At 36.3% G+C, this 25532-nt stretch overlaps 1 protein-coding gene across 19 annotated transcripts in view; it reads right to left on the bottom strand.

Annotated features, from left to right (window-relative positions):
• LOC119257989 (disintegrin and metalloproteinase domain-containing protein 25-like) overlaps window positions 1-25532 on the bottom strand; it is a 94084-nt gene that overhangs the window by 21065 nt on the left and 47487 nt on the right. For 14 of the 19 annotated variants that reach the window (XR_008554043.1, XR_008554042.1, XR_008554049.1 and 11 more), the window contains 4 exons: window positions 19483-19575; window positions 18874-18984; window positions 8223-8393; window positions 2796-2892 (listed from right to left, as the gene is read on the bottom strand). The gene's annotated coding sequence lies outside the window, so the exon portion shown is untranslated. Of the gene's footprint in view, window positions 1-2795; window positions 2893-8222; window positions 8394-18873; window positions 18985-19482; window positions 19576-20072; window positions 20276-21108; window positions 21366-25532 lie in introns of all 19 variants that reach the window. The other 5 variants (XR_008554037.1, XR_008554045.1, XR_008554046.1 and 2 more) reach the window with 3 other exon arrangements.

Raw genomic sequence — 25532 nt, 5'->3', positions numbered from 1 at the left:
AAATAAAGATCTGACCCATAACTTTTCCTATGCAAACAAATGGAATTAAATTGAGAGACATCATAGGATCTGAAAAAATGACTGGGTGTTATTATAGTTGATCCACCTACATGCTCTGTATGCAATCTGTGACAGTGGCTTCACTTGAGCTGCAGAAGGAATAATAGAAATACACTGTAGATTATGATAAGGATTATATAGTGGTTACCAGCATGAAGTTTCCTATTATGCACTTACTATTGGTATTTCTTTACTTAGAGACCCAAAGCTTATAACTTCCAAGTGGCATGAACTTTCTCAGTTAGAATAGGCACTGTCACTGAGTACAAATATAAAATTCATGAAGTTCTATCATAAGTCAGCAAATATAAAAAGTGAAGACCAGGAGAAACATACAGATGCTTTTGTTTTAATTCCTCGATTTTCCACTTAAATCAAAAATTATAGTTTTTTGCCAAGGAAATTATGGAGAAATTCAGTTCCACAAAGTCTTTAAATAGCTTCTGCCTGCAAAAATCCCATTATATATCTCCTGGCAATACAATTTAATCTGTCTTACCTCTGGGTCAAAGGATCTGCAGAAAAGAGGCAGCTAAGACAGAATTGCTATCTCCAAAACAACTCACAGTTACAAGAGAAAGGATTTGCTTTCACCATCTCCGAAATCAAGAGCATCAAATCACCCAGCCATGAATGACCAGCCTATCCCATTACGTATCTCCTGCCACCCTCTGCACAATCTAACACCACCATCGAAGGGAGGGAGAAGAGTTTGACACTAAGTTCAGAGTTTTTAACTGACATTCTAATTACTGCAGCCATTCTAATCACAGAAATGAGTTCCCTTTAATGAGTAAAAATAAAAAGACTTTTTAAAATGATCTTAGGGACCCCATAGCCAGTCATGGATAACCCAAATTTTTAATTGAGATGCAGGGTCTGATTACAATTAACCTTGATGTTATTGTTCCACATACGGACTAACATTAATAAAAGTGTTTCTGGTATTTTTCTTTATCCCATGGTTGCAAGCCAGGTTGATTCAAGCCTGAGTTGGGGATCTATTCTTTGGACAATCTTGGAGGTTATAAGCAAATCACTAAAATTGTATGAAACTTGATCTATTACTTGATCTATTTGTCTGCATATTTATCTAATGATGAAATATTCCCAATGTGTGGAAATAAACACACAAGCACCTACTACACACCAGCATGGCATGTGTGACCATCTGTGTGTGATGGACACAGCAGCTTCTTCTGCTGCTCCAGGGCACAGCAAGGCATTAGCTGTTCAGCTGTTGATATCATTATTTTTAGAAAATGGGTATAATATCATCAGCTTCATCAACATATTGAAAAAGTGCTACTTCCTTAGGTATATTTCTAAGGAAGAAAATTACAGATAAAATATGGCAGTTATGTTGAAGACTGTGTTTCTCCTGATCACAACCCTTTTATCCAATCATGATTTTGTGTTCATAATCCTGATATATTTCATCACATATAGTCTTGTTTTCAAGTTTTAAAAATTTTGTGGAATTCTTGCTCTAGATATAGGTAGAAGTGTTTCCTCTTCTGGGATCCAGAATCTTTAGGACCCTCAGAGCCTGGAGATGCAGATTTCACAAATCCCCCACCTCTCACTGAGAGTAATGGATGGTAAGTAGTTCCTTGGTTATGGAGTTACCATGGAAACCTGGGCATGTCCCTGGATGACCCGTCCGAGATATCCCACATCAAAGCCAAGGGCTGGAAAAATACCGCTTTGTACCAGTGCTTCAACCACTTTTTTTTTTTTAAGATTTATTTATTTATGAATACAAGAGCTGGGGTATAGGCCAGAAGTGTGGGGGTGAGAGGATTCACCAGAGACAGAGTGGGGAGCAGAACAGGCAGATTGAGCAGAGGGCAAGTCAGGAGAGGTCTGCTGCACCATGTGGGTCAGCTCCCTGGCTGGGGATCAAACTCATGCCACAGTGGCTGGCGATAGTTTGATAGTGCTGTGTCTTTAATTCCTGCACCACCAGGGAGGCCCCTCAAGACCACTTTTGATATGGAAGGCTTCTGAGGTAAGGGGAGCATAACTTTGGACAGGCAGTTCATCTCAGCTGCAGATAACTTTCATGGAGAGAGAACCTTCAGCAGGACACAATTTGGACATAAATTTTATAAAGACACTTCTAATCAAATTAAAACAGTAGCAAATTGCTGGAAGCAAGGAGACCAACTGAATCAACCCTGAAGCACTGTGCTAAATTCTTTGAAATACAAACTTGCATTTCTTCATAAAGAAGTTTCATTACTTTCCATATTATACAAATAAAGAATGCACAGAGAAATTAGGGGACTGGTCCAGGTGAATGGGACTAGACAATAAAGAAGCTACGATTCCAAGCCAGGCAATCCAACTCCACAGAATGCCAACATTGCTGCATTCTGCACTGAGAAATTGCCTCATTATTGGCTATATATGCGAATCATGTGAATTAATTGGTATAACCTATGTAAGGCATAGTAAACAGTATCTCAATAGACTAATGTGTCCATGACTACAAGACTAGTAAATATAGTAATTTACTTCAGTGATCCACAGCCACTAGTCATTTATCTCATTGTAATGTGAGTATGATGGGTGTGGACACAAATTTTATAAAGACACTTCTAACCAATATTAAACCAGTAGCAAATTGGTAAAAGTGAGTGCATAAGCCCATGACAAGGCAAACTTTGTATCTCAAATTTCAACTATTTTTTTTTATATACACCTGATTGAAAAGATACACAGTCACCCACCTTGGTGGCCTCAATGAAGACAGAGGCCATAGTTGTTATTTGAAATTCAATGGATGCTTTTATCAATTTTCAGGATGCGTTACATTCTTGCCATTGTCTACCCAAAATGAAGAGAAACAAATATTATAAAGAAACACTATTTTAAATCTATTTACTTTTATAACATTTTTCACAGATTACCCCACTCCAAGCTATGCCAAGCATTTGACTGACAGACTTAATATCAAAAAACAAGATTGCTGTAGATATAACATTTAAAACAGGCTAGAATGCAATGGTGCTGAGAAACACATTGTAGAATTCAGTGATCATTTCAAGAAGAAATACAGTTTTTTGAGACACTAAACAAATACAGAATACTCCAATTGGGAAAAAGTATTCTGAAACACTCCACTGGAACTCATAGTAGTTGTGAGGATTTAACATCATATTTTATTTTATTTTTTAAAAAAAATATTTATTTATTTATTTGTTTGTTTATTTATTTATTTATTTGTTTGTTTGTTTATACAAGAACTGGGGTACTGGCCAGAGGTGTGGGGGGTGAGAGGATTCACCAGAGACAGAGCAGGCAACAGAACAGGCAGACTGACTGAAATACACTGCTGAGGGGAGCAGCAGGTAAAACAGGAGAGGTCTGCCATGCTATGTGGGTATCTCCCTGGCAGGCTGGGATCGAACCGGCGCTGCAGAGGCTGTGGACAGCTTCACAGCGCTGCTTTCAACCACCTGTGCCACCAGGGGAGGCCCAACATCATATTTTAATATATATCTAAGAATAAATTTTTTGTGTTTCTCTTGCAACCAATATTAAACCAGTAGTGGATTGGGTTAAAGTGAGTGCAAAGGTACATACAGGTTTGATATATAACAAGAATAATTTATTTGTCATATATTTTTTTCAAAACTCTAAAAATGTTGAAATACTTATTTTTAACCAAAGAAAAATGCAAACAAGCAGTATCCATCAGAACTTCCTTCAATGGTGCAAATGTTCTAAAATATACATTATTTTTACCATAACACCCTATTCTATCTGTTAGAATTAGAAAATTATAAAAAACAGACATGGAATTTATTATATCAAATCATACTGAATTGCAAAACAACTTTTGTTTATATGGAGCTATTGTCTTCCATAAGCTTTGAATAAAGCTTTGTAATAAGCTTTGAAATTTAACTATCAGTGTTTATTTGTGTCTACTTGTTCACTATGATAGTCATGAGCTACTTAATATTCATATTGATAGTGAAATTAATTAAAGTATTGTAAAATCACTTCGTCAGTTTTATCAACTGCATCTCAGATGCTAAGTAGCAGGAAAGAAGAGTAATCTATGGGCTAGAATTTCCAAATGTTGAAAAGAGGTAGGTAAGCAGGGGTAGATGTGGGGTAGTTAGTCTCTATTTTTCTTGTATGGTGGGAGAAATCTAAAGGTCAATGTCAAGCAACCAGGAGGGTGTAAGAGGTTTGTCAATAAAGGAAAGAGAGTGACAAATCAATACAATAAAGTTCTTGAGAAGGTGCGAAATACCGAGTAGAGCACAGAGAGTGATATTGGATATTGAGTGTGAAAGGGAACTTTTGTTACAAGCAAGAGAAAGGGGGAAAATTGGACTTAACTTCGGTGACAGGAAGTAGAGGAAATTTTTGTTCTTTGGTTTGTATTTTCCTTCTGAGCTATGAATCAAAGTCTCTTGTAAGACCCACTAGGGAAATAGCAAGGTTAGAAGCTGGATATCGTGGAAAATACAAGTCATGTGATGGGTGGGTGAAACAGCAGGGTGAGGGAAGAAGGAGGTTTGCTGGCAACGTTGAGGACTCGGTTCAGGTGGCTGATTATCAAATTATAGCTTCAAAGATCTGGATAGGGTGTGATTTTTCTCCAAATGTTAACAACCCAGTGCAGGCTCAGGAAATGAAATTAGTTGGATTCCTCCAGGATTCATTTTATTTTTTAAGCTTTGTTTGTCTCAGATGCTCCTTGATATAAATAACAGATGTGGGAAGAGCTGCATGGAGATGTCAGGAGCTCAGCTGAACAGAAGGAAGAGTCGGGCTGCCAGGTAGCCAGCTAAAGCCACACATCAAAAAAAGTGAGAACACTCAGTCTTTACTCACAAGAGGTTAAACCTGGTTTGGGGGCAGGTGAATCAGCACAGAAAAAAGGATCATTTTACTGCTGAGGGTGTCCCAAACAAAAGCTTCCAGCAGTCTCGTGGACCTGGGGTGCGTGGGGAGGAGAGATGAAAGAGTTCTTGCTCAGAAAGCCCTGAGTGCTGAGCCAGATCAGAGGAGTTTGTCTTCATGTTTCTACCACCTTCTCTCATAAGGAGGTTTTGCAAAGGTGCCTAAGGAAGTCCCTGGTGGAAGGTCCCAGATAGAGAGGCCTCTGAATGGAGGCCCGGGCTAAGATAGCAGATATGCAGAAGAATAAACTGGCAGGGGACCTGGGTCCTCACCGTCCCTTCCCTTAGGAGCCTGCAGAGAAGCTGGCTGTGCACTGTGGTGCAAGGAGGGCTTTTGCCTCTGAGGTCTTTCTAAGTGTCTGTGTTCAGACCTGACACATCATGGAGTCATTTGGCCGGGAGCCAGACTTCTCACAAGAGTTATAAAACCGTGAAGCGCAATCGTGCTGGAATTTCCAACAAAACGTGAAAAAGTTATATAATGTGACTCATTAGTACAGGGTGAAGAAAGGCTCGGGGATTAGGTCAGGTTAGGACAGAGAATCACAGGAAGAGTCAGATGTGCTTTCCAAGCTGCAATTATAATAACCCGAGGATTGGCTATGAAAGCACATTCCTGCTCACCACAGAGATTTACACTGAGTCATTTGGGGATGGCACATAAATACCCACGTGAAGCAAATATTGAGATTCTGGTGCCAATAGTATATGGCCATTGTTTTAGAAAAACACTCCCTTGAAGTATAGATGGTTAAAATGAATATTGTCAAAAACGGGATCAGCATGTGTATGAAAGGTAGACACTGAAGAACAGAAACTAAAGGGAATGGAAGCTTCTCACCAGCAAACAGGGAACAGAGGAGTGGGCTTCGGTACTGGGAATGTTATAAAGAGTCGGTAACATTTGCTAGCTCATTTTTACTTTCTACTTTGATCCTACTAAAAGTACTAGTAACATCCTCCAAATGGCTTTTTATACCCAGTGAGATTCAGAATTTTAGGAACATGTGTAAGATGGCTACAGCCAACAGGTAAAATCAGGTCATGTAAAAGCACCCCACTTTGCCTGAAAGGTGATGTGCTTCTTGGTACCTTCAACCTTGTCTCTGGTTACCACCAGATGCATTTTCCTTCCATCTCTACAAACTGCCTGTAGAACCATCTTCATTGTGTAGAAACTCAAACGTTTACTTTGAATCATTCTCAATGATTTTCCTTTTTGTTTTTTTCCATCAAGACCTACCCTTAATGGGCCTCCCCGGTGGCGCAGCGGTTGAGCGCTGGGTTACCGCGAAGCTGCCCGCGCGGCCTCTGCAGCGCCGGTTCGATCCCCGGCTGCTCCCCGGCCACCAGAGGAGTGTCCCGCATGGCGCGCAGACCTCTCCTGCCGCCTGCTGCTCCCCTCAGCAGTGTACTTCGTCGCTCTGCTCCCCTCTCTGGCTCTGGTGAGTTCTCTCACCCTCCCGCGCTTCTGACTGTACCCAGTGCTTGTATAAATAAATTAATAAATTAATTAATAAAAAAAGTCTAAAAAAAAAAGACATACCCTTAACCATTTTATTTTTATTTGATTATTTTTTCTTTCTTTATTTATATATATTTTACATCATTGCTCATTTTTAAACAATGTTTGCTTTTTTTTCCCCCCCCTCCTCAGGTGTAGTCCCCAAAGAATTTCCTTCACCAATTCACCAGTACACCTTCATTTTTCCCTTGCTTGTTCTTCCTCTCCTGCCTTCCTCTGTTCCTTCTGTAATTCTCTAGGCTGGGATATCTCTATCTGAGCTTCGATTCAGTTTTCTATGTCTCCCCAGTGAGCTGGACTTTCTCCTCTGACCTCTCCTGCCAGTACATTTCAGTTACCCACATGAGGCTAGAAAACATTACATTTAAATACTATATTCTGTCATTGAGTCAAGTCTCAGCATGTCAGTTTGATTTTCTATTTAAAATATAAATCTCCATTTCTAATGGGAAAGAAAACAAAACTGAGTACTTTATTAGCATCATTTCATTTCTGGTTTTCAAATAACATTCAAATATGTATCTCTTCTGAAATTTTGTAACTTCTGTTCTTATGGTAAGAAAAGTCACATTTTAAAACAGATTTCACAGGGGATTTACCTTTTACTCAATGACTCATGAACACTTTTTATGGTATGATTTGTGAACATTTTAACAAAAAAAAGTAGCCCACTTACTCAGACTGAGAGTCAATTCACTATGCCAGTCAACACTATTTATGGCCTCTCAGTTACTCTTAGAAAATTAGTGTAAAAGTGGAATGTGCCGTGGGAAAGAAAATGAGTTAGCTGGAGAACACTGAAATAAATCTGTATCCTCGACCAACAATGTACATGTACATGCTCCAACAGCCGACACATTGCCAGCAAACTGAATTTCACATTGCTTAACCTTCAGCAAATAGGCATTCAATCCTCTTCCCCAACAAGGCGGTGATATTTGAATTTATTTATAAGCCTTCTCAAACAAAAACAGCATCCCTGGCTCACTTGTCATTAATGTTATTTGCTTTGAGCTAATTTTTGAAGTGTGAGAAGGATTTGTCCTGATTCAGACTCTGTCTCACTAAATCCCCACTTATCAACAAATTGATCATTGTGAAGATGAAGAGGTTTGGCATGAAACCAAGTATAACTAACTTGGCTTTATTCTTGGACCCTTGTCTTTTTCTAACTAGAGCATTTAGAGGAGCTGCTTGGCTCTCAGGAGGGAAAGAACACTTGTAATTTTTTTTTTCCCTCTCTGGGATTCTAGGACACACAGAAGTTAATAACTTCCTAGTTTTCAAGCTGGAATTTCATTTCATACCTTGGAATTGAAAAATGGTCATTGAACTTCAGAACATTTTAAAAACCTTGTTTGGCTTACTTATCTGTCAGGAGTTCATAGAAAAGTGGAATATAAAATGATTATTATTGACAATAAGAGGAGCAACAAGGTTGAGATTGAGAATTACAACAGAGTATTGAGGCCTTTTAGACCTTGACTGCATTAACCTGCCTACCTCCTCAGTTGCAATTACCCTCTGCATTCCCATGCCCTTAGAAATGAGGCAAAAGGAAAATGTTCAAACACAGGATTGTTGAATTTCAAAATATTATTGTGAAATGCACTTTAATAAGGAAGCTATAAGTTTGTAGTCATGATTAGAAAAGAAAATAAAGTTGTCAACGACAACAAATCTTTAAATAAATTCAAAACCAAGAGACAAACCAAAATACTTTCTTCATTGTAAGGGCTTGAGTGTTAGTTAAATCCATGTAAGGGCCTCTTTGCATTCCGTCTTAACATCCTTCTTACACATTTTCCACATTCCATACATTGCAAAGACTATTTATCACATCACATCACTTCTTGGGAGTACTTGACAATATACAGTAGATTCTGGAAAAGAAACGTATTTTAGATTGACCTTCAAGCTACATAAAATAGATTCAGTTATTTATCTGTGGTAACGAAGAAAACTGATGTAATATTTATATAGTCACTGTAAGCATTTTAGGTGACTACTTTTGGAAATGGTTAAAAAGTATCAATTACTTTTTCTGCATAAAATTAATCATTTTTGGCAATGATTAAATATGTTTCCTCATTTGAAGGAGGATTAATGGGTTGGGAGGGAGGAGCAGCACAATGGACTTTGGTGGAGGACTATAGGTGCTTTGGAGCTGGGATAGCTACAGTGACCAGGTGCCTTTTTTTTTTTAATTTACTTCATGATCCATTAATCTGACATTTTATTCATGTGAATGATAACTCATTGTGTTGATTATTAAAGAATTACAGTAGGGTTATTCTATTGTAATTTTGTAAACTTTAGAAATTAAATTGCGGATAAATATTATCTTTATGAATTTTATTTTCTTTAACAAGGACATGGTATGCCTATTTGTTACATCTTTTTATTCATTAAGGTTTTAAAATATTTTCATATAGAGGGGCCTCCCCAGTGGCGCAGCGGTTGAGCGCTGGGTTGTGAAGCTGCCCGCGGCTTCTGCAGCGCGGGCTCGATCCCCGGCTGCTCCCCGGCCACCAGAGGAGGGTCCCACATGGCGCGCAGACCTCTCCTGCCGCCCGCTGCTCCCCTCAGCGGTGTACTTCGGTCCTTCTGCCTGCTTTGCTCCCCGCTCTGGCTCTGGTGAATTCTCTCGCCCTCCCGCGCTTCTGACTGTACCCAGTGCATATATAAACAAACAAACAAATAAATAAATAAAATAAAATAAAACATGCCTCTATAAAAAAAATTAAAAAAATATATTAAAATATTTTCATATAGAACTTGTATACTTTCCTATTGAGTTAAAATTTCTGTTAGATGATATGAATGTAGCTTTTCAATGTGAGATTTGACCTTTCAATAAATGTTTGCATCTGAATAACTATCAGCTCAATCAAAATAAATATTTTTATCACTCCAGAAGATTCCTTATACCCACTTCCAGTAAAAATTTTTACCACTCAGAGGCAACTATTTTTGAATTTCTGTCACCCTAGATTAATTTTACCTGTTCTTTTAAAATGTTTTGAATTCACCAACTTGTTATATACCTCAGGATTCTTATTGCTGAAAAATGTTCCATTTTATGAATATACAGCAATTTTCTAGTAACTGTTCAGATTTGTAAACATTTTGAATAGTTTGACCTATAAATGTTCTTTTACATAGTTTTGTGGACTTATTTTTATACTTCCGAAAATACATAGGAGTGAAATTGCTCAATCACAGATAATTGTATGCTGATACTATAAGAAACTGACAAACAGTTTTCTAAGGTGTTTGAATTTTTTTCTAGTCCCATAAGTTCCAGTTCCATTCACTAATGTATCATGCTCTCAGACTTTTATCCTATTTTTGTGCTTATGTGTAGTATCTCACTGTCAGGTTCAGTTGCCTTTTTTCATGGTGAATGATACTGAACACTTTTGGTCATTTGGTCACTTTTGGTCACTATTGGTCATTTTGAATACCTTCTTTTTTGTTAGCTTATCCTCTAAAATATCATTTATATTGACATTTAATTTGCATCAAAAGCAGCCATTTAAAAATATATGGGATGTTATGAAATATTTATACATTATTGTAACCACAACTAAAATCAAAACATAAAACATTTTTGCTGCCTTACCTCTTTGAATCAACTTCCCACTCTGCTAGCCTCAGGAAACCACCAATGAGCTTTCTGTAACTACAGATTAGTTTTACCTCTTCTTGAATTTAATATAAGTGAAATCATGCTTACATATTTTTTTTGGTCTGGCTTCTTTAGCTTAATATTGTTGAGATCCAGCTGTATTGTGACATACTAGCTGTCAGCTCATGTTTATTTTAGGTAGTATTCCACAATATCTATTTATCACAATTATTTTTGTCTATTTACTTGTTGATAGATTTTGTGTTATTTTCTGCTTCTGGCTGTATAATAAGAATAGCTGTTTTGAATTTTTTGTATAATTATTTATATGTATGTATGATTTTCATTACTTTTGTCTATGGCACATGCATGTGCAGCTAATAATAAATGCTCTTACATTTCCACTAGACATACATGACAGTTTTCTGTTATGCCAGTGACATCTAAAGCATAGCTTTTGATGGATGATGCTGATTATATTGGAAGGTAGGAATGTTCAAGTGTTTGCACAGATGATAGGATACACTTGTAACTTGATGAAATGAAGAGAAATAATGTTTTACAAGCTCAAATAATGATATTACTATAGCCACAGTTCAGTGCAAAAATAACAGATAGCTTAGATAAAACTATCTTGGCTTGACTGAATATTGTATTGATGTAAACATTGTACAAATTTAAATGGTTTGGGTCTAAGTATTCCAACAAGGATTTTATTCCATACTAAATCTTCCACAAAATATTATTCCCTAGTTTAATATTTCTGCCCTAGTTTTCCAACAAGTAATTTTCAATGCAAAAGTGCAGTATCTGGGTAAGTTAATTGGTTGGATTAGCTGCTTTCTGTTAATTTCATGTTATTGTTCATACAATATTTAAAATACCCTAGCTAAATGTAGGCATGATTAACTATCTGGACTTTCACAAACATGACAGATTTGAATTATGTTAATGGAAATGCACTTTTCCTCCCATTAAGACAACTTAGCCAGATATTGGTATACTGAAAATGCAACTCTGGATGGTTCTGTCAATTTGAATGAACTGAAATCTTTATGTTCCAGGTTTAATCTGAACTTAATCTACTGGAAAAAGAACTATTTTTATACATATCTCCTTTCCTTTTTCTTTTTCTTATCTCTTGTCCCCACAGAGTAGTTATTAGAGAAATTCTTCCAAAATATACTGATTCTACAGGTGAGAGCTGTCACATTCACAAGGACAGCCCTCACAGTCAGTTGGGTATGTGATCCTGGTTAGGAGAGGCAATGACAGAAAGAAATCAAAGAAGTGAAGGGGTTACTTGGGGAGCTTGTCAGTCTGACTTTAAGTGGAGACCTTGAAATGTTTAACATCACTTTTTATAAGGAAATGCAAATCAATATTGCAATGAGATATCACCTCACCCTTGTGAGAATAACCTCTATCAAAAAGATGGAGAACTACAAATATTAGCAAAGATGTAAAGAAAAAGGAACACTCATCCAGTGTTGGCATGAGTGTGATTTTGTGCACCTCTGGGAAATATGGTATGGAGATATCCTTAAAAAATTAGATATGGAAATCCCATATGATCCAGCAATACCACTGCTGCTTGATCCGAAGAATATAAATCTGTAGTATGAAAAGATTTATGAACTGCTATGTTCATAACGCCTTTATTCACAATAGTCAAGTTGTAGAACTAACCTAAATGCCAATGACAGATGATTGGTTCAAAAACTTTGGAACATAAACTCAATGGAACACTATTCAGTTATTAGAAATGATGAAATAGTACCCTTTGGCACAAAATAGGTGGCTCTGGAGGTGATAACTCTATGTGAAGTAAATCAGAAAGTGAGACAGTTACCAGATGGTTTGATTTTTGGATGGTTTTGGTGGTGGGTGGAGAGGAGCATGTGAATGTGGGGAGGTGTGAAATTGTACCCCCCAAAAATATATAGTTATGTAAATGAAAATTTGACTTATTAAAAAAATTGAGAAATAAGTAAGTAAATAAGTAAAAGATGGAGCCCTTGACCAAGGAAACAGTGGTCTCAATTCCTTGAAAAGCCCAAAGTAGGAATCATCTAAGGACAGAAATATTGTGATTGCTGTCCAGCTATCTTTGTCCATTGTCTTGTCTACCCTTTGTATTGAGGTCCTGAGAATTTGGGATATATTCAGCATAATCTGCTTACAAGAAAAATGAGAGTGAATTTGTAAAAATATCTAAATGGAACAATGTTATTAACAATTATTTGTTTTCCTATGTTTGATCAAATATAACCCCCAAGAACCCCATTCTTCAGTATTCAAGTATGACAACTCATTAGAATCAATGAGTAATTAATTAATTAATGAGTAAATAATTAACCTCAGGCAGGAGGTTTCCATGTTGAATCTCTGACTGTGTCTATCGTGATATAACATAGGAATGATAAAGTGCCAGCTTGTTAGAAAAGACAGCTGTATCCAAGTATATCAATCTAATGAGACCACTTATCTTATGAAACTTAAAAAAAAAACCTAGTTGACAGCCATTTGTTTAGGCATAAAAGGGCAGAAATTGGAAGATAAATGTTCACATTTTTAAAAAGTTTCTTACAAAGCCAAAAATGATCATAGCCATTGTGAAACTATAGGACCAATTGAAGGTCAGCATCTCCAAGGTTCTGACTCAATGGGTGTTTCTTGGGGTATTAAAGTGTCTGCAACATCTTAGTGTAAAGACAAAGGGCAATTAGTGAAATACAGAAAGAAAGGGGTTTTAAATGGCAAATGAATTTGAGATTTATCTAAGAGAAGGAGGGGAAGAGGAGAAACCTTATTTGGAAAGTGTGGATGTTCTGTCATCCTTATGGAAAGATAAGATTCCATGTGACCCCGGTGGGGCATAGAATTCATAGAGTCAGTTGCATCTTAAATATCTCTCCTCTCATATTTTTCTTGTGGTTCTGTAGTGTGGGTAAGATATTTCCTTGGATGGATGGTCACATAATTTTCTGCGACACAGCAGGTCATGAAACAAGCTCAGTCATCTCTGAGTCTCCATGTTCATTTCACTGGGTCTGTTAAATAGGGTACTGTCCACATTTTGTCCTTTTCAGGAGTGGAATGCTTCCTTTGCCCCAGTTTAGTGAGTGCCATAGTGCCCATGTCAGGCATCAAAGCATCGAGGATGGCTAGTGCATCCCCAGCTGGGAGAGAGCCAAAGAGACTTTGCTCATCTCTAAACTTCCCACAAGCACCTTTCTCAGCAATCTAGAAACAACTGAGCAGATGCTATTTCTACTCAGCAAAATGCAGAGGCGGCAACAAGACCAGATAATGCGATGCTTCCTATGAAGCTGTCGTGGAAATTTGCCTAGTCTCTGGAGAGGGGACAAGCAATTAATTTCTGCAAGTAATTTCTCTCCTATATTTAGAAATGGCTGTGCTCCCTATAAGTTTTTTAAGCTGTCCTGCCTACCTGTGACTGTGCAGGTCACACACACTCTTTTTCTCTCTCCTTTTCCTAATAAATTAGCCTGTTCTTTTAAAATGTGAAACAAAAAATCCCTAATACTAAATTAAGAAGGTTGTTTAGATAAATATTGTTGCACTTACTGTAGACTTTAAAAAATTCGGTAATGAGGGCCTCCCCGGTGGCGCAGCGGTTGAGCGCTGGGTTGCGAAGCTGCCCGCGGCCTCTGCGGAGCCGGTTAGATCCCCGGCTGCTCCCCGGCCACCGGAGGAGGGTCCCACATGGCGCGCAGACCTCTCCTGCCGCCCACTGCTCCCCTCAGCAGTGTACTTCGGTCCTTCTGCCTGCTCTGCTCCCCGCTCTGGCTCTGGTGAATTCTCTCACCCTCCCGCGCTTCTGACTGTACCCAGTGCTTGTATAAACAAAACAAACAAACAAACAAATAAATAAATAAAACATGCCTCTATTAAAAAAAAAAAAAAAAAAAAAAAAATTCGGTAATGAGATAGTTCACAGAACTGATATTCTCATATCAAGAAAGCATTTATCACCTGAATTACCAACTTTTAAAAAATATACTTTTGAAATATCCTAAAACAGGATTATTACTACTTGTTAATCTTTTTTTGCCCAATCTCAAGAAACCCAGGGTTCTGCAGTATACTGAAAACCTCCTTAAAAATATAATCATTATACAGTGCTAACATGCAATGCTTGGCTTGTTGTATTATATACTTAGTATCTATTTATTTGGGTTCTGGATTAAATACACTTTATTTTTATCTAATATATTTGGCACATTACATTGTGTACATTTAAGGTATACAATGTGTTAATTTCATAGATTTTTATTTTGTAATGTGTTTGGTTCTGTGCTCATACTTAGCACCTCTAACACATACATGCATTACATAATTGTGTTTTCTTTTCCCTGGTGAGATAATTAAGTTTTTATTTCTTAGATAATTTGATGATTATTGTACAATATTGCTGTGTACATAGATTATATGCTACATTAATGTTCAAATTTATACCCTTAACCATTAATCTTATCCCTTCATTCCCCATCTCCTGGTATCAGTTTACACTGCTTTTAGTAGTGAAACATTTCTAAGTTGCACATATAAATGATATCATATAGTACTTGTCTTTCTGTCTGATCTATTTCAGCATCATCTGCAGATTTCTTAAAAATACCACCCCGTATTTATTTATTTATTTATTTATTATAAATTTTATTTTTATATTCCCCATACAATTGAAACCCCCTTATTTTGACCCCAATCCCTCCCCTCCCCGCACCCAACCCGCAATAGAGTGTCTCTGGTTCATAGTTGTTTGTTGATTTTGATTTTTACTTTATTGTAATTAGTCTTTTTCCTGGTCCCTTATTTAAGTTTTCTAGATTCCTGCTATGAGTGAGACCATCCGGTATTTTTATTTTTCTTTCTGGCTTATTTCACTGAGCATGATCCCTTCCAGCGCCATCCATGTTGCTGCAAATTGCATGTGTTTATCTTTTTTGAATGCTGAGTAATATTCCATGGTGTATATGTACCACATCTTCTTGATCCAGTCATCTATTTTTGGGCATTTGGGTTGTTTCCAAAGCTTAGCTATTGTAAACAGTGCTGCTATAAACATAGCCACCCCGTATTTTTATTTGTACATTCATTCCATTTATATATAATGCCCTATTTTCAAATTATTTCACTTTATTTCTCTGGAAAACAAATGATCTCTTTTAGGTACATTCTCTTGACTTCAGTTTACAATAACAAGTTAGACTGGGAAAGCTGGTCTCTTTTTAGTTCAACAGTTAAAACAGCTCTAAAAATGCTTACAGTAAGTACTTTTTCCAATTTTTATCTTTGGGATAATATGGCATTGAATATTAACAAAGATGAGTTCACTGGAGCTACACCAACATCATTAGCATTCATGATAGCAAAATGAAATTAAGCTAAAAGAAATCATGATAAAAGTGAATGTTCTGTCTTCTGATGTTTCCAGCCCAAAAAAAAAAATAGGCTTTCATTTTTATTTTTCAAGTATTTGATAGTCAGCATCAACTTAAAGTAACCTTGACTTAGATCTGTTTTACTATTCACTTAGTTGTTCTAACTGATAAAGGTGAAGTTGTTAAACTAATTACTTGTAAGCTGTACTCGATCTTATAAACTGTAGGAATACTAGGTCCCATATTATCTTATTTACTTCTCTCTTGCTATCATTAGGTCAGGTCCTGGTGAATTAAATGTCTTTAATATATTTCTTTAGCTTAATGACCAGTGGCATCCAATATCCAGAACAATAAAAGGATTAGCCATAAAGAAAAAGTTATATATCTGGGAGAATTTATATAATTCTTATGAAAAAATGCATACAACCAATTTAAAATTAAATCCTTATCTTTTTTCTTTTTAAATAGGCCTAGAATTTTCAGAACTACAGAATAAGTACAAGAATAGGAAAATAAAAACCACTTGAGAGCATGTAAGAGAACAGATTAATCAATGATAAAGGTCACAGCAATTGCTGTAGTTAAGTATAAAAAACTGGCAATAAGATTTGTTTGCAGCCAGAGCAAGAGGTTAAGTGTTTTGGTCTGACCACCAAGAAAGAGAAAATATCAGTTCCCCAAAGAAAGCAAGATGTTCAAGGACTATAGCTGTTAGCACTAGTGGCTGGCCATTAGTTACAGACCCAGAAGAATAGCAACTTAACACACAGGGTTCACACTTGGCTTTGTAATGAGCTCTCTGAAAGGCAGCTGGTTCTGGGGTTCTAGTGCTTGTTCACTGAGGTGGGGCAGCCTGGGTCCAACTATCTGCAAGTCTCCTGACTTTTTCTCCTGTTTTCAACTTCACTGTAACACCTGGGGAGATCATATATGAGACGCTAGTTCTGTGGGCAGAGTGTAAGGTATTTGGATCTGATGTAGTAATGTCCCATGTCAGCAGCTACAGTACAAATAATAGGATCCCCTGCCCTGTCGCAATGAGTCACTAACCACCAAAGCCAGGATTCCTACAGAAGGGAAAAAACCAAGATTCTTTTGGTGTAGAAAGTGGTTGTTTGCTCACACTGAACAGTAAAGAAACCTAGTCTCTGTGTAGGAGTCTAGTGAGGCCACATACACAGCAGCTAAGTCTAAAGTCTCTATCTCCCTCCTTAACATTACCACGACTAGACACAGTTTTCCCAGAACAGGATATAGAGTTATTAGGACACAGGGGTTTGGGGGGAAACCCCCTACTCCACCGGGTTCCTCTTAGGCTTGATGAGTAAACAAATTAACATGACAGATTAGTAGGAGAAAAAGACAAAATTTAATTATATACATCTGGAGAATGTATATAGCTTAAATTCTAAAGTAAATGGAACAAAACAGGAGTATATGTCTTTAATTATAGAACAGGACAGGGGATTTGGGTATTAAGGAGAGAGGAGACCTGACATTAGAAGGAGAAAGGATTCACATGACAAAACCCTGCATCTGGATGTTTGCCCACCCTTAAGATGGGTTTCTCAGATTAAGCAATTATTTCTGGAGATAATCCTACAGCTGGGAAGTCTTCATTCTTTTAAGATAATTTCAGTGGTTTCTTTTGAGACCTAGAGGTCCTAGACTGACCTTAGTTCTATATGTCAAGGTGACACATATAGGAAAAATCCTGCTCCAGACAGCTAGTGTACAAGTGGCTCTGAACTGAGAGAATAAAAATACTGCCATGGAAGGGCCAAGGTGCATCTCAGTGTGAATCCACAGATGGTTATGAGATACTTTGGTACAAAATCTACCATTGATAAAGCAGTAGAAAAAGGAGATATATTTTGTGCAGAGAGAACATACTTTACAAGATGTATCATCAGCAAGTAGAGTTAATCTGGTGGTTCATCAAACAATATATATGTCTTCTATACTTAAACATTGAGAAGGAGTCATATTTTCAAAATTCTTCACTTCTTAATGCAATGCAGCTATCATACTTAATAGTTACTTAGAAAATGCAGAGCAAGTTGATGGACACAATCTAATTGCATTTACACGTGCATTTGAATTTAGGATCTTTTATTTAGTAAAAACCAAGTAAGAAGAATTGCAACTAAATTTGTGCTTTTGAATTTTGTTTTCAACTTGAATATCTCAACTTTGAAAGTGACATCATAAAACACATGCACAAATCAATTCTTAAAGTATTGTTACAGGTAAGGGTTTCTCCGTAGACTTCAAATTTCATCTTATTCCTCCTTGGTGTATTGAAAAATTGCAACTATTATAAAGTTATTATTTTTTTTGAAAACACTAAGATTGAGATGTCCTATATGCTGGGATTAAAAAAAAAGACTTCACTTATATGAAAGATTTTTGAACAATTTTTGTCTTTGTGCACTTGGATGAAATATTAAGATGATAGACAGCTGTGCTTCCCATCTGAAAGGATCACCTGAATAATGTTAACATCAAGAAAGGGTGGCACATATTAAACTGGGTGCAATGACAATGGAGCTGTAACTGAAGGAAATCATTTTAAACAGGAGATTTTTGTTGCTGTTGCTGCTGCTGTAGGAATGACTTGGAAAAATGACCCTAAGGAAGTTTTGCAACTATATATATATAGTTTTGTAAATTTATATAAAACATTTTTCTGATCTATAATCTTTTTATCTTCTTTTGAGCTATGAGAATAAGTTTTTAAAAGTACACATTTTGATAAACACTGATCTTCCAACACAGATCCAGAAATTTCCCTTGAGATCCTATAGGATTGCTTCAGGAACAGCTAGTCCACTGAGAATAACTCCCATGGTACCCAGGGAATCAGGGAAGTAATTAATCTGAAATGAGGAAGAAAACTGGTCATCTCAGGGATAGACTGAACAGGGACAGAGCATGAATTATTTTCCAGTTGTTTTTATCTCTGTCCACTTGATCATGTTACCTCTGTCCGAACGTCATGGCAACCACTGAACACACAGGCAATGCAAACAAACATAAGTATAATTTTGTATAAATACATACCAAGAGGAGGCAGAGGACTATGTGTTTTAATTCTTTAATTAATGTTATATACAAGAAAAGTCTTTATGGAATATGTTTGCAATTACCAAATGAAAATTAACATCAACTGGGATTTCTTTTAATAATCTCCATAAATATTGAAAGCCTGTCCTCAGTGTTTTGCCCATAGGACTTGAATCAAGAAAGTCTTTTAAAATGTTATTTTAAAAATCCTATATTTACAAGGTTTATTATGATAAAAGTTAATGTCTCACTCACGTGACCGGCTGCTGGGCTGTGTAAGTCTGCCTTCTATTTGGTGGTCGAGAAAACCATGTACTCTCTCATGATTTTGCTGTCTCCTAGAACATTGGGGTTCTTTACCCCCAGCTGGAAAATTGGAAAAAAAAAGGAGAATGGATAAGGAAAATTATTTTCTCAGCCATATCAAGCTAGAGGAGCAACATGTAATGATTTCTGTTCACAGTTCTCTGGCCAGAATTAGTTAGGTGATCAGACAATTTACCAGAACGAGGAGCTGGGAACCACATAGAATAGAGACTGGTGGAGCAGCCTCTACAAAGCAGAGTTATGGGATGTTTAGTGCACAGCTAACTGACTCTGAGCTCTCAGAATTATTTGTTTTGGGTTGACATTCTAAAATCTGGAAGAAAATTAGAGCTGCTTGAGAATGAGGTCTTTGTCTCAGGGTGCTACAATTGTCAAATACTTTGAAAGCTCAGATATCATCTCTGAGCTCAAGAAACCAGCATTAGACATTAGAATTAGCTATGTATACTCACAGACTCCTCAGCCGCCTGTCTAAGCATTGTTAAACACACACTTCCCACTGAGAGCACGCATTTATTTTGCATTAGCTATGCCTACCACTGTACATTGAGGCAGGAAAGATTTCTTGAAGGTGCTTAAAGGCTTCCATAACTTGCTATCTTGCATCTTTCCATTTCTTCAAAGTGCCACCTGAGAAATTATATGCAAATAAACAACGTATGAGCAAGCCTGCAACCTTAGTGAGATGCTTCCTCCCACGTTATGTAAATTGAATCATCCACCCGGGATCGAGTTTACAGGCTTATTTCATATGCAAGTTTTCAGTGTTCCAATTGGGTTTATGCTCTTCAACTTTGTTATTTAAAATATGTGGAGGATGAGAACAGGCGTTTTTGAGAGGCTGTAGCTCATCCTGACTTTTCTTACAAATGACCTAATGTCTTGGAGAAGAGGGTGCTTGGCAGACATTGAACAGCTCCCCAGCGCGGGGCTGACCCTGATGTATACAAGGTTTCCCCTGCTGCTGGCTTACTTTTTAATGTGTTTTTCTTTACTAATGAAAATATGTGAATGTGGTCTTTGTTTTATTTAATTAGCTATCAGCTAAAAGAATAAATCTAGATGCTGTCGTGTTTTTTTCTTCACTAGAAGTACATTCTTGTGAAACGTAGTCCATAAATGAATACCAAGATGAGGAGTTGAAATCAAGATGCAATTGATTTTTTCCAGCCAGCTGTTGACAGGATTTTGAGCTACCAGAGAGGAAATAATTACTCCGATTCTTGCAGCATGAAAAAGCTACACATAAATGTCATTTATTCCTGAAATATGTGGTACACTTTCAGACAGTGAAAGCCATGTTTAAACAAGGATGGCAAAGGATTGATCTCTAAAACAGAAAACAATGAGGAGAATCTTTAGTGAATATTAGGAGAATCTTTGGGTGAATAGTTTCTTTTGCTGTGTCTCAAATATGGTATAGCATACACTGGTGGAAATTTTATATATTCATTTAATATTTTAATCATATATTCATTGAATAATCATTTCTAGGACATAAATGTGTGTATAAACACAAAGTGACATATGAGTCCCATTATGGATTATTTTGTAAAATAGTCTCATTTGTGTATTTAAAATCAAAGGTCAAAGATGTAGCATAAAAGTGAATATCTCACAATAAAAGTTTTCAGAATTAGTAATTTCTATTTCTCTTGAGAAGTGAGAAACATAAGAATTACATAATTTTACATTTTTAACAAATAGTTATATAAATAAGAAATCATACCAACTTTACTTCATCAGAGTCTTAGTTTTTTCCAAACAAATAGATTATTTTTTAAAATTCAAGCAGAAATTATAAAATGGGAAGGAGCTATAAAGTGCAAACCTCTAGCTAGACTACAATAATCCCTGTTGGTTACAAACCAGTTATACTCAACTACTAAGACAGATTTTTAAAATTGTTCTTCATCTTATCTCTCTACCTTTAAAATTATTAGGAAAAATATAACGACAAAAATTTATATAATGGCACTAAATATTTTGTTGTAGAAGAAATGCTTTATTCAAAAATAGAACATTGTGACAAAAGTCCTTCCATATTTCTATGTTTTATACTCTCTAAGTTATCAGTAGAGTTATATTTTCTGGATAATTGCAAATAAGAACAGAATATCTGGCATTGTTATCTGATAATGGTGAGAAACCTTTGATACATACACATGGACACACAGACGTAATATTTGTTCTGGAAATTTTTCTTTGTTATCACAAAGCAGAGCACTTCTGAGTTTATGAAAAATAGGAATATCCCACTTTGAATGTGCACTTATTTGATCTGTATGATGCGTTGCATTCTGCAATGCTCTTTTTTTGTGTGCTCTTTGCCATGCAGAATTATCCCTCTGCAACAGAACTCAATTATTTTGTATTAGACTGTGAATTCTTGCATAGAAAAATCTGCTTTTTTGGACAGACTGTAGAGAGAGGGGAGACAAAGATTGAAAAATGTCATACTCATTATATTTAACATACAATTTGTGTATTTGAGTATGTTAAAATAGTCTCATATTGATGGCATGGTGATACTTAACCATCCCAAGCTATTTGTAAACAACAGAATCTTCAGTACATACCAAGTGATATTATCAAAACAAAAACAAAAACAATGTGATAGTGAATGTATCTATTTCTTATGGGTTAGGTCTGCAAAAGAAACTGATTTTAAAATTAAGAGCACACCATGAGATGCTATGCTTCTGTTATTATGGCTAGTATTAAAGGAAACTTGGAATCTATTTTAATGATTTACAAGTTCTTAAAACTGAATTTCTGCAAAATATGCTCTCACTTATTATCCTAGGTCAATTGATAATGTTTTCAATGAGAAGATTCACCAAATTTTCAGGAGTGTGAATGGGGGCTTGAAATAATTCCATTTCACTAAATTAACTTGAAACAATACTGGACCATTTGGTGAAAATGCATGATTCGAGTATACTTGCAGTTTTTCATTGTAGCACTAATGGATTGTAATGGAAAAAGAATTTTTTTATAAGATTTATTTATTTCTGCATACAGGAACTGGGGTATAAGGCAGAGGTATGGGGTTGGGGGTGGGGGGGTGAGAGGATTCACCAGAGACAGAGTGGGCAGCAGAACAGGCAGACTGACTGAAATACACTGTTGAGGGGAGCAACGGGCGAGACAGGAGAGGTCTGCTGCGCCATGTGGGTCAGCTCCCTGGCCTGCCCAGGATTGAACTCATGCTGCAATGGCTGTCAATAGCTTGATATAGTACAGGTCTTTAACCCCTGCACCACCAGGTAGGCCCTGTAATAGAAAAATAATTAATCTCTGCTCTTGTGACTGAAGACAAGAACTCTTACTCCTGAAGTGAGTACATTGCCAATCACCAATTTTCTCTGGAAATGGATCAATTTGAATTCATAGTCTTGCCTTCTACAAGAATGGTGCTGGGATAAAAGCAGATTTATTGCTTGGCAAGTACTAAAATTTGAAAGCAGAAACTTTGACATTATAGAATCCACATTTTACATTTTACAACTTATACTTTTTTGGAATGCTACAAGATTCTGTTTATTACAGACTATTTCTGTGTTTGTCTAGTTCTGTGTTTATTATTTGTGAAAATGTCCATGTTTCACATTCAGAAGATCTACTTTATTTGCATTTATCTTGGACTTTGATCTAGTTACTAATAGCAGGGGTGCCTGGGTGCTGTGAGGACATTTGATGAAGCAAAAATCTTGATAGAATCTTTGTTGTCTGTTGGATTCTTTTTCAGTACAATTTGGAGAACACAAAGAATAAGATTTAAAGATTATTTTTTAAATATAACTTTACCCTTTTCAGCCATTTTGTTACAATCAGACACACTTATTTACCATATTCCATGAATATTATGCCATTTTGCAAAGGAACAAAGAACAGAGTTTTAAAGACATCAACTTCAGGGCCTCCCTGGTGGCAGAGGGGTTAAAGACAGCTCTCAAGCTCTCAAGCTATTACCAGCCACTGCAGTATGACTTCGAACCCCGGCCAGGGAGCTGACCCACATGGCACAGCAGACCTGTCCTGTCTCTCCCGCTGCTCCCCTCAGCAGTGTATTTCAGTCAGTCTGCCTGTTCTGCTCTCCACTCTGTCTCTGGTGAATCCTCTCACCCCCGCCCCTCTGGTCTACACCCTAGTACTCACCCTAGTCTACACCCTAGTACTAGTAAATCTTCAAAAAAAAAAAAATCAACTTTATTTTTCTGTAAAGGAAAAAAAAAGCTCATAGCAATACAGGACTATGTTTCTGTAAAAAATCTTGAATTTCCTTCCTATTTATTCCACTTGAGTTATTTTTTACAAAATTGATGTGTATATATTTTGATGGCTTGATTTTTATTTCATTTGTGTGTGCTTTGCTATGTTGGATAAATATGTTTTAAAACCAAATACAGTAACAGCACTCTTATTACAGAAGCATAACAATCAATATCCAGATTATTGGTAACTTATAAGATTTGTTCAACAAATATGACCAAAATTCTTAGTAATACTGAACTACAACAAGCAGATAGCCATACTTTTGAGGTAAAGAGAAAAAAAAAACTTTCCATTTCAAAATGCACATGGATTTAAGTAATGAAATGATCAAGGAAAGATGAAAGCAACAAATTAAATCAGAAATCAATGATGATTATGTTTGAAAATGCCCTGCAAGCAGTCTGGGAATGTAAAATGCACTGGCATTAAAATTTCTTCAATAAGTTATTCATTCTTTTCTGAGATAGTACTTTAAAATGGAGGGGACCTCTGCAAGTTTTATACTGATTCAGTATTATCCCCAACAGTTGGATTTTGATTTAATAATATAATTACTTTGGAATTTGTTCTCTTTTAGCTTTCTTGAATTTATTGAGGCAATGCAATTATTAAAATGACACTAAGTAATAGTTTTTCATCTTTAAAATGGTACTTCAGTTTTTTGAGCAGGAGAGGTGTCTTTGCCTAAATGCCAGTAGCCATTAATGGCATTGGGTTTTTTAAATTTATTATCAAATTTTATTGATTTATCATTAATTTACATATCTATATAATTTCAGGAGGATAGATTCACTCCTCTCCAACAAAGTGCAACTACTCTATCAGATAACATTCTCTATCCTTTCCTCTCTCCCCCTACCACATCCTTCTAGTAACCACCATAGTTTTCAGAGTCATTTTTGTTGTGTTTTCCAGGTTGTTTTCTTTGGTTATTTATATTTCACAAATGAGTAAAATCAGAAGCCCTACTGGATCATTCTCCAGTTGAAAGCACATTGTAAGTCTTGTTTCTCTAGAATCTAGAACTCTGAGTAAGCCCATATTTGTAGTGCAACAATAATTGATGTCTCAGTGATAACAGTGAAATCATGAAGTGTTTTGTTGCCGTATGAACCATCAAACCAAATCAGATTATATTTTATCAGAGATAGTGCAGATCTAAAAATATGAATGACAATTTAAATGAGTATCTCAGTTATAATGCTCTGTCCATTCTTTTGTCAGAGTATAAGATATTTATTGAATAAATGCTTCATGATGGGACTGATGTGTAAGGTGAACTTTCAGTTTAAGAGTTTAAATTCTCTTTATTTGCTTTAATATCCTGGCCTAAGCTATTTGCACTGAATTCCAAATATATGTTCATAAAAAAATGTGCCAAAGGAAGAGAGAGAGAGGAAGAGAGAGAGCAAAGTGGGAGGTGAGCATAGTAGACTATGGTCGAGGACCAGAGGGAAGATCAAGGTGGAGGACCATGGTGCAGGACTATTGTGAAAGACTGTGGTAGGGGACTACAGGTTTTTTGATGCAAAGTGTGGTATGGTAATAACACCTGAAAGGGGAGATCCGATACCTTTGAAACACAAATGTCATAATTTTATCTCAATTAAAATATCTCAATGTTGCCTTAATTTAAAAAAAAGTACACTCAATATCCTAAAGGTGAAGAGCACATGAATGAAAGCACAGATGATAAATTATAACCAAATAAAAAGGGTTTTCTCCTATCCCTCTTCATTTTATCTCATCTGAATTATGGAAATGCTCTTCGTGAACAGAACACCATCTAACTGTTGGCAGCCTAATGAAGCTGAAACATAAAAGTGAGAATTGATCAGATATTCTTCCCCATCTCCTGTGAATTCGTTTAGTTTCAGTTTATTTAGTGCATAATATGTCATGTTCAGTTTGTCATCACTGAAGTGGTTTGTTCGAACACTTTTAAAGAGTGCACACATCTGGTATTTTCCCTTCATACCCGTGCAGATTAAAACCTACTGACACTATGATGAACACATAACAATTACTTATTTTAAGTTTCATGAAATTAATGCTGATAATGATGGCATATGGAAAACATGGCTAAAAGTATTTTTCTATAAAAAAATGCAACACCTTAAACTGTAAAATTCTATCTTGGAAAGGAAAAATTGCTATGGGATCTTATGTTTTTATTATTCTTATTAGTTTTCTTTATTTTTTATTTAATCACGTGGAACTAATGATGTGGAAATTATCTTTAAAGAAGTATCTGCGTGTTATTTCTATGAAATCAGGATTCTTACATATAGACCATACTTAGCTTGAAA

This window comes from Talpa occidentalis, unplaced genomic scaffold (genome assembly GCF_014898055.3).
Source record: "Talpa occidentalis isolate TD23 unplaced genomic scaffold, MPIMG_talOcc4v2.1 talOcc4.4, whole genome shotgun sequence".
NCBI classification, from domain to species: Eukaryota; Metazoa; Chordata; class Mammalia; order Eulipotyphla; family Talpidae; genus Talpa; species Talpa occidentalis.
Note: the sequence above shows the minus strand (reverse complement) of the source record. Positions and strands in the feature narration are given on the sequence as shown.